Below are 9,650 nucleotides of genomic sequence, written 5' to 3'. Positions count from 1 at the left end.
GCTGTCCAATTTTGTATATACATGCTGTCAAATTTTGTGTATAAGTGCTGTCCAATTTTGTATATACATGCTGTCAAATTTTGTGTATAAGTGCTGTCCAAATTGATATATATATGCTGCCCAATTTTAGGGTATAAATGCTGTCCAATTTTGTATATATATGCTGTCAAATTTTGGTGTATAAATGCTGTCCAATTTTGTATATATATATATATATATGCTGCTCTATTTTGATGTATAAGAGCTGTCCAAACAGGGTAGATTACCTTTGTTTGTAATATGTAGTATAGTTAGTAAATTGAAATGAAATAAATGTTTGGATAAATGATTGATTTATGATATTAAATTTTGATTAGGTAAATGATAATGATATGGATGAATTGTTGAAACATGGTTAGAATATGAAATTTGATTAAAGATGCATGTTTGATTTTAATTGGTTATGTGATAAAATATATATATGGAATGAAATTTTGTGGTTGAGTTAGTATAAAAAAAATTCAGAGTCGGGTTTTGATCGGTAATGCCTCGTAACTCTAATCCGGCGATGGACATGGGTCGGGGTGTTACATTTAATTGGTATCAGAGCTACGGTTTAGTCGATTCTAGGACTAACGTAGCGCGTATGAGTCTAGCTATAGATGCCATAAATTATGCTGTGATAGTGTGATGACTTCTGACATTTGAAAATGTGTTTCGTATAGTAATGGATCCCGGTCGAGCCGTAGCTGATGATGTTGAGAGTATAGCGCCTGCTCCCGTGTAAGGGACAGAGCCGGTAGATTCTAGATCGACCTCGAGTAACTAGGAGGGAGAGGCTAAACAAGCCTTCTACCAAATGATGAACGACTGGTTTACTCAATATATCCGGACTAATCCGGCTGCACAACAACCTCCACCCCCGATTAATCCATCTTTGGTTCCTGTTATACCTCAAGTGAGTGATCCGATGAGATTACTTAAGCCTCTGTTGATAAAATTCAAAAACATGGGGCCGAAGAGTTCAGAGCCACTGATGATGATGATGTTGAGCGAGCTGAATTTTGGCTCGATAATACTATTTGAGTGTTTGATGAGTTATCTTGCACCCATGATGAGTGCTTGAAATGTGCCATATCTTTGCTACGGGACACTGCATATCACTGGTGGAATACACTAGTATCGGTGGTTCCGAAAGAGCGAGTAACCTGGGAATTCTTTCAGATTGAGTTTTGTAAGAAATACATCAGTCAGAGATTCATTGATCAGAAACACAAAGAATTTCTTGAATTGAAGCCATTATGTGTAAAAGATTTGAAGATGGGTTGAATGAAGATATTAAACTATTAGTTAGCATACTTGAGTTAAAAGAGTTTGTAGTACTTGTTGAACAAGCTTGTAAAGCCGAGGAGCTCGGGAAAAAGAAGAGAAAAGCTGACTTTGAAGCTAGAGATTCCCGTAAAAGATCATTTAGTAAGTCATTTCAGTCGACCTCAAAGAAGTTTCGAGATGATACTAGCCGTTTAAAGACAATTGCAGAGTATTCACGACGGGATCGAGATAGACCACCTGTGAGCTTGAGAGCTACCTCAGTAGCAAGTGTGGGTAATGTCAGATCAAATCAACCTGAGTGTGAGCATTGTGGTAAACGACATTCCGGCAGTTGCAGATTACATGATTGAGCTTGTTTTCAATGTGGATCGAGGGATCATTTTATTCGTGGTTGCCCAGAGTTAGCGGATCAAAATTCGGTACAGAATACGAGATCGGGTAACACTGCAGCTAAAGGTAGACTGTAACACCTCGACCCTTGTCTGTCGTCGGATTAGAGTTACGAGGCATTACCGATCAAAATCCAACTCAGAAATTTTTTTAACTCAACCACGAAATTTTATTCCATATATATATATTATCACATAACCAATTTAAAATCAAGCATGCATCTTTAATCAAGTTTCATATACTAACCATGTTTCAACAATTCATCCACATCATTATCATTTACCTAATCAAAATTTAATATCATAAATCAAACATTTATCCAAACATTTATTTCATTTCAATATACTAACTATACTACATATTACAAACATAAGTAATCTACCTGTTTGGACAACTCTTATACATCAAAATTGAGCAAATATATATATATAAATTGACAAACATTTTTTCACCAAAAATTAGGCAAGATACATATACCAATTTGGACAACACTTATACACAAAATTTAACAAGATGTGTATATAAATTGGACAGATTGATTCACCAAAAATTAGGCAACATACATATACCAATTTGGACAAGACTTATACACAAAATTTAACAAAGATGTATATACAAAATTGGACAAGATTGATTCACCAAAATTAGGCAAGATACATACACCAATTTGGACAGCACTTATACACAAAATTTAACAGCATGTATATACAAAATTGGACACCATTGATTCACCAAAATTAGGAAGCATACATACACAAATTTGGACAGACTTATACACAAAATTTAACAAAGATGTATATACGAAATTGGACAGATTGATTCACCAAAAATTCAAAAGATATATACACCAATTTGGACAGCACTTATACACAAAATTTAACAGATGTATATACAAAATTGGACAGCATTGATTCACCAAAAATTAGGCAAGATACATACACCAATTTGGACAGACACTTATACACAAAATTTAACAAAGATGTGTATACAAAATTAGACAAGATTGATTCACCAAAAATTAGGCAAGATACATATACCAATTTTGACAGACTTATACACAAAATTTAATAGCATGTATATACAAAATTGGACAGCATTGATTCACCAAAATTAGGCAGATACATACACCAATTTGGACAGACTTATACACAAAATTTAACAAAGATGTGTATACAAAATTGACAAGATTTTACATCAAAAATTTGGACAGATATATATGACAATTTGGGCAAGATAAATACATCAATTGGGCAGCATTTAAGCATAAAATTACATGAACATCTACCACATTTTAAACCATTAAAGCATATGCATTAATACCAAATTCAAACCAAAAGAGATAAGCCATTTTCGCATGGCTTTTAAAATACATATGCACATTGGTTCCAAAATCAATATTTTAACTATGCCATACATGCCATATATTTGAGAACGATTTAGCAAAATACCAAAAGAAAATATCGATAGTGTGACGAGCTTAGCTGACGATTCCCGAACACGTAGCGAACATCAAATCTATACATCAAAACAATTATCCAACACATTGTAAGCTAATTTAGCTTAGTAAGTTATAAGCAAAATAAACTCTACTATTTAAACCGATATCTCAAATAATATTTAACCAATTCATACTACTAAATCATCTTACCTTTATCTTACCATATCATAAGATAATTATTCACTTATTACTATGATTTAACTAAAATCAATATAATTATACATCCATAAACATTTCTTCAAATTTAAACACAAGACCAAATACATTATGCATTTCCTCATCATATAATATAAAGAATCATATTATATATATATATATGATTCCAAATATAATCACCACATAGGTTTAATACCTATAAAATTTAACCTTAAATAAAACCAAAATGGCTATTACTCAAAAATTCCAAGTGTTTACTCATTTCACTAATCATGATTTCTCAATAAGACAAATACTCAATGCTAATAGTTATTCGAAAATATTTAATAAGTTCGCACACTTAGTGCTCAATAATCAAACTCACACACTTAGTGCTTTACCATTAAACTCGCACACTTAGTGCTTTACAAGTTAAACTCGCACACTTAGTGCTTTACAATTAAATTAACACACTTAGTGTCGAAAGTCAACAATTCAATACATCTTATTTCAATAATTTTATCACTACATGTATATATATATATATATACTATTCAATTCAGCATAATTACATAGATACTAAGCTGATTTTTAAAATGATACAATTATATATATGCTTAATAACTTACCTTGGGTGTCGTCGACTAATTGATCGGCTACTCAACTACTTTCGATTTCCCCCGATCTAAATCTGATTTCTTGGTTTCTTGATCTAAACATATTCAAATAAATCTCATTTTAACATATTTTCATTCAATTTAGTCTAATAACACATAGATGGGAAAATTACATTTTTACCCTTAATATTTCACATTTTCACAATTTAGTCCTTATTAAACAAAACACAAAATACACAAAATTTGACCACACTCCCTAAGGGCCGAATCTTCCTAGTACCCATATAAGTCCATACATTTCATTTATTTCACATTTGAGTCCTTCAAATATTTATTTTTGTAATTTAGCCCTAATTACTCAAAATCACCAAAAACTTCAATACAAAACATATTAATCTTTAACATATCTTTCATTTTTCATCAACAACTATCAAAAAGCTCAAGCACTCATCAATGGCAAAACACATAATCATCATCAATTCACAAAATTTAAGCATGGGTTTTAAAGAACACAAAGCAACGATCTCAAAAACGTAAAAATTATCAAAAACCGAACAAAAGACTAACCTTAATCTAGCTCAACGATGGCCGAACCCTAGCCAAGCTTTTATCTTTTATTCTTTCTCTAGTTTCCAAAGTGGGAAAAGATGATATGATAATGGCTTTGTTATTATCATTATATTATTATAACATATATTATAATATTATCATTTTTAACTTTTATTTTTAATGTATAAAAAAAACATATATTAAAACAACATGCCGTCCACTACCTTATAATTTTGGCTAAATTTCAACATAAGACCTCCAAATTATAAAGACAACAACAATTAAGCACTTTCTTATTTAACCATCAATTTTTCATTTTACGCGATTAAGCCCCCTCTTTTTTTTATTAAATTGACACTCAAACAACAAAATTAATTCACGAAACTTTCACACATGTAAATTCACACAAAATAAACACAGAATAAAATATTAAAATATTTTTCAAACTCGAATGTGTGGTCCCGAAACTACTGTTCCAATTTAGGCCAAAATTGGGCTGTTACAATTCTCCTCCCTTTAGGGATTTTCGTCCCCGAAAATCTTACCGGTGAATAGGTTTGGATAACGTTCTTTCATTGTATTTTCTGACTCCCAAGTTGCTTCTTCAACTCCGTGTTTATGCCAAAGTACTTTGACTAACGAAATTTTCTTATTTCGTAATTCTTTAACCTCACGAGCCAGAATGCTAATCGGTTCTTCTTCATATGACAGATCAGAGTTAATTTCAATCTCGGTCGGACAAATCACATGCGAAGGATCGGATCTATATCTACGAAGCATCGAAACATGAAATACATTGTGAATCCTTTCTAACTCAGATGGTAACAACAATTTATAAGCAACCAGCCCAATACGTTCTATAATCTCATACGGTTCAATGAATCTCGAACTTAATTTGCCTTTGCGTCCAAATCTGAGTATTTTCTTCCACGGTGAGACTTTCAAAAACACTTTGTCCCCAATTTTAAATTCTATATCCTTTCTTTTCAAGTCCGCATAAGATTTCTGACGATCCGACGCTGATTTCAGACTATCCCGAATCACTTTCACTTTCTGTTCAGTCTCTTTAATCAAATCGACCCCGTGTATCTTATTTTCACTAAGCTCAGCCAATACAATGGTGTACGACATTTACGACCGTACAAAGCCTCGTAAGGTGTCATTTTGATACTAGATTGAAAGCTATTATTATAAGCAAATTCAATCAAAGGTAAATATCATTCCCACGTACCTTCAAAGAATGCAACATCTCAACATATCCTCAAGTATCTGAATGATTTGCTCGGATTGACCATCTGTTTGTGGATGAAAAGCAGTGCTAAAATATAGTTTTGTACCCAGAGCATCTTGTAGTTTCTTCCAAAATTGCGACGTAAATCTCGGGTCTCTGTCCGAAACAATAGAAATTGGTACACCATGCAACCTCACAATTTGAGAAACGTATAATTCAGCAAGTTTATCGAGTGAAAAATTTGAGCGAATCGGAATAAAGTGTGCCGATTTTTTCAACCTATCAACAATAACCTAGATTGCATCTTTCTTGCTAGGTGTCAACGGTAAACCGGATACAAAATCCATCGTGACTCGATCCCATTTCCATTCAGGTATCATGATCGGCTGAAGCAATCCAGATGGTACCTGATGATCGGCTTTAACTTGCTGACAAATTAAACATTTCGAAACAAAGTTAGAAATGTCTCATTTCATACCATGCCACCAATAGTGCTGTTTCAGATCATTATACATTTTCGTGCTACCCGGATGAACAGAAAATCAACTATTATGAGCTTCATTCAAAATCATCTAAATTAACTTTGAATTTCTCGGAACACATAATCGGTTTTTGAATCTCAAACAATTCTCAGCATCAACTAGAAACTCTGAATCAACATTTAAGTCACACTGAGCTCGTTTTGCCATTAAATCATCATCAGCTTTCTGAGCTTCACAAATTTGTTGAACAAGTAACGGTTTTGCTTTCAATTTAGTTACTATCGCACCATCATCAAATATAGCCATATGTGCGTTCATTGCACGTAAAGCAAACAGTGATTTTCGACTTAGGGCATCAGCAACAACATTAGCCTTTCCCGGATGATAGTCAATCACAAGCTCATAATCTTTCAGCAATTCTAACCATCGGCGCTGTCTCAAATTCAGATCTTTCTGAGTCATCAAGTACTTCAGGCTTTTGTGATCAGAATAAACATGACATTTTTTGCCAAACAGATAGTGGCGCCATATTTTCAATGCAAATACAATAACGGCCAATTCCAAATCATGCGTCGGATAGTTCTTTTCATGCGGCTTTAATTGTCTCGAGGCATAGGCTACAACTTTGCCTTCCTGCATCAAAACACAACCCAAACCATTTAAAGATGCATCACTATAGATAACAAACTCTTTACCCGATTTTGGCTGAACTAAGACTGGAGCTTTGGTCAAAAGAACCTTCAACTGATCAAAGCTTTTCTGACACTTTTCTGACCACTCAAACTTAACGTCTTTTTGTAGTAGCTTTGTCATCGGGGTCGCAATCATAGAGAACCCTTTCATGAACCGTCTATAATAACCAGCGAGCCCCAAAAACCACCGAACTTCAGAGACATTTCTCGGAGGTTTCCAATCGAGTATAGCTGAAATTTTACTCGGATCAACCCGAATACCCGATGCTAATACAACATGACCCAGAAAACTAACTTCACGTAACCAAAACTCACATTTACTGAACTTTGCATACAACTGTTTATCTCGCAAAGTTTGTAACACAAGTCTCAGATGTTCGGCATGCTCATTTTCGTCAAGAGAGTAGATCAAAATGTCATCTATAAATACTACCACAAATCGATCCAGATACTGTCTAAAGATCCGATTCATCAAGTCCATGAAAAAAGCAGGTGCATTAGTAAGTCCGAAAGGCATAACCAAAAACTCATAATGTCTATACCTCGTTCTAAGGCGCTCTTTGGCACATCGAGTCTTTAACTCGCAATTGATAGTAGCCCGATCTCGATCTATCTTCAAAACACAAGAGCCCTTTTAACCGATCGAACAAATCATCAATCCGTGGTAACAGATACTTATTCTTTATAGTCACCTTATTGAGCTGTCGGTAATCAATGCACATTCTCATCGTTCCGTCTTTCTTTCTCACAAATAGAACTGGTGCACCCCAAGGAGAGAAATTCGGTCGTGCGAAACCTTTATCAGTCAACTCTTGCAACTGTACTTTCAATTCTTTTAATTCGGTCGGTGCCATACGGTACGGAGCTATTGAAATTGGAGTCGTCCCTGGTACTAACTCAATACCAAACTCTACCTCTCGAATAGGTGCCAAACCCGGTAATTCTTCGGGAAACACGTCTGAATACTCGCACACAACTGGTAAGGATTCAATTTTCTTTTCGGTTACTTTACTATCAAGAACAAATGAAAGGTAAGCTTCACAACCTTTTCTCACATACTTCTGAGCCGACATCGAGGATATTATTACTGATAAACCATTCAGATCATTAGATTTAATCTAAATAATCTCGTCATTCAGGCATCTTAAATCAATAGTCTTTCTTTTACAGTTAACCACAGCATCGTGTAAAGTCAACCAGTCCATACCCAAAATTATATCGAACTCGTTAAATGGCAACAACATTAAATCAGCCGTAAAACACAAATCTCGAATCATCAACGGACAATTCCTACACACTTTGTCAACCAACACACACTGGCCCAAGGGGTTTGATACTCTAATCACAAATTCAGTAGACTCAACAGGTAAAGTGTTACTGAATACTAAAGTTTCACACACATATGAATGAGTCGAACCAGGATCAATCAGTGCAATAACATTAGTATCATAGAGAGTGAAAGTACCAGTGATAACGTCTGGGGATGAAGCCTCCTCACGTGTACGAATGGCATAGGCTCTGGCAGGCGCGCGAGCCTCAGATCTAACAGATGTATCTTTAGTACCTCTCTGACTACCACTCACATTACCCGTATTCCTGGGTAGTCTACCTCGAGCTGCTGTGTTGCCAGATCTCATATTCTGAACAAAATTTCGATCCACAAATTCTGGACACTCTCGAATAAAATGATCTTTCAAGCCACATTTATAGCAAACTCGATTGTTGTACTTGCCCCAACACTCACCAATATGTCTCCTACCACACTGTTGACACTCAGGTTTATTCGGTCGGGTATTACCAACACTAGCAACTGATGTGGGTCTTGAACTCATTGGTGGTCGTTCTTGCATAGGAAGCCCGGCAGTAGCCTTAGATCAGCTACTAACATCTTTGAACTTTTTTGTTGCCGTCTGAAAAGTTTTACTCGCTGATCTCTTGCGAAATCACTAGCTTCAAACTCATTTTTCTTTTCTCTTTCTTTGAGTTCTTCACCTTTTGCAAGCTCGCTTCGACGAGTACTACGAACTCTTTTATTTCGAGTATGCCGATAAGTAATTTTATGTCTTCATTCAAATTTCTTCCTCGAATCTTTTACACATAGCGCCTCTCGTCGCAACACACTCTCGGGCATATCGGTGAGTCTCACAAACTCACATTATAATCGATATACGGTCATACGACCTGTTTTAGCTCGAGAAATTCTTTCGCTTCGATCAATAAATCACGATCGATATACTTTTTGCGTAAACTCGTCTCGAAAGAAATCCCAAGTGACACGCTCTTTCGGAACAACCGAAACTAGAGTGTTCCACCAATAGTAAGCTGAATCCCGTAACAAGGATATAGCACATTTTAGGCACTCATCAGGTGTATAGGATAATTCATCGAAGACACGAATGGTATTATCGAGCCAAAATTTAGCCCGTTCAGCATCATCACTAGCTGTGGCCCTAAATTCTTCAGCTCCGTATTTTCTTATTTTATCAACTGGAGGTTTATTCAATCTCATAGGATCGATAGTCGGAGGTAGCACAGGCATCGGAAGTGGGTTAATCGGGGTCGGAGGTTGTTGAACAGCCAGATTTGTCCGGATATATTGAGTAAATCATTCATTCATCATAGTATAGAAGGCTTGTTCAGTCTCATCACCATGGTTTTTCATATTCGGTCGAGAATCAATCGGCTCCGTCTCTTGCACAGGAGCAGGCGCTACACTCTCGACACCATTCGCTACAGTTCGATCGG

The sequence above is a fragment of the Gossypium raimondii genome, chromosome 13 (genome assembly GCF_025698545.1).
Source record: "Gossypium raimondii isolate GPD5lz chromosome 13, ASM2569854v1, whole genome shotgun sequence".
Lineage (NCBI taxonomy): Eukaryota > Viridiplantae > Streptophyta > Magnoliopsida > Malvales > Malvaceae > Gossypium > Gossypium raimondii.
The sequence above is the reverse complement of the archived record's forward strand: the minus strand, read 5'-3'. Positions refer to the sequence as shown.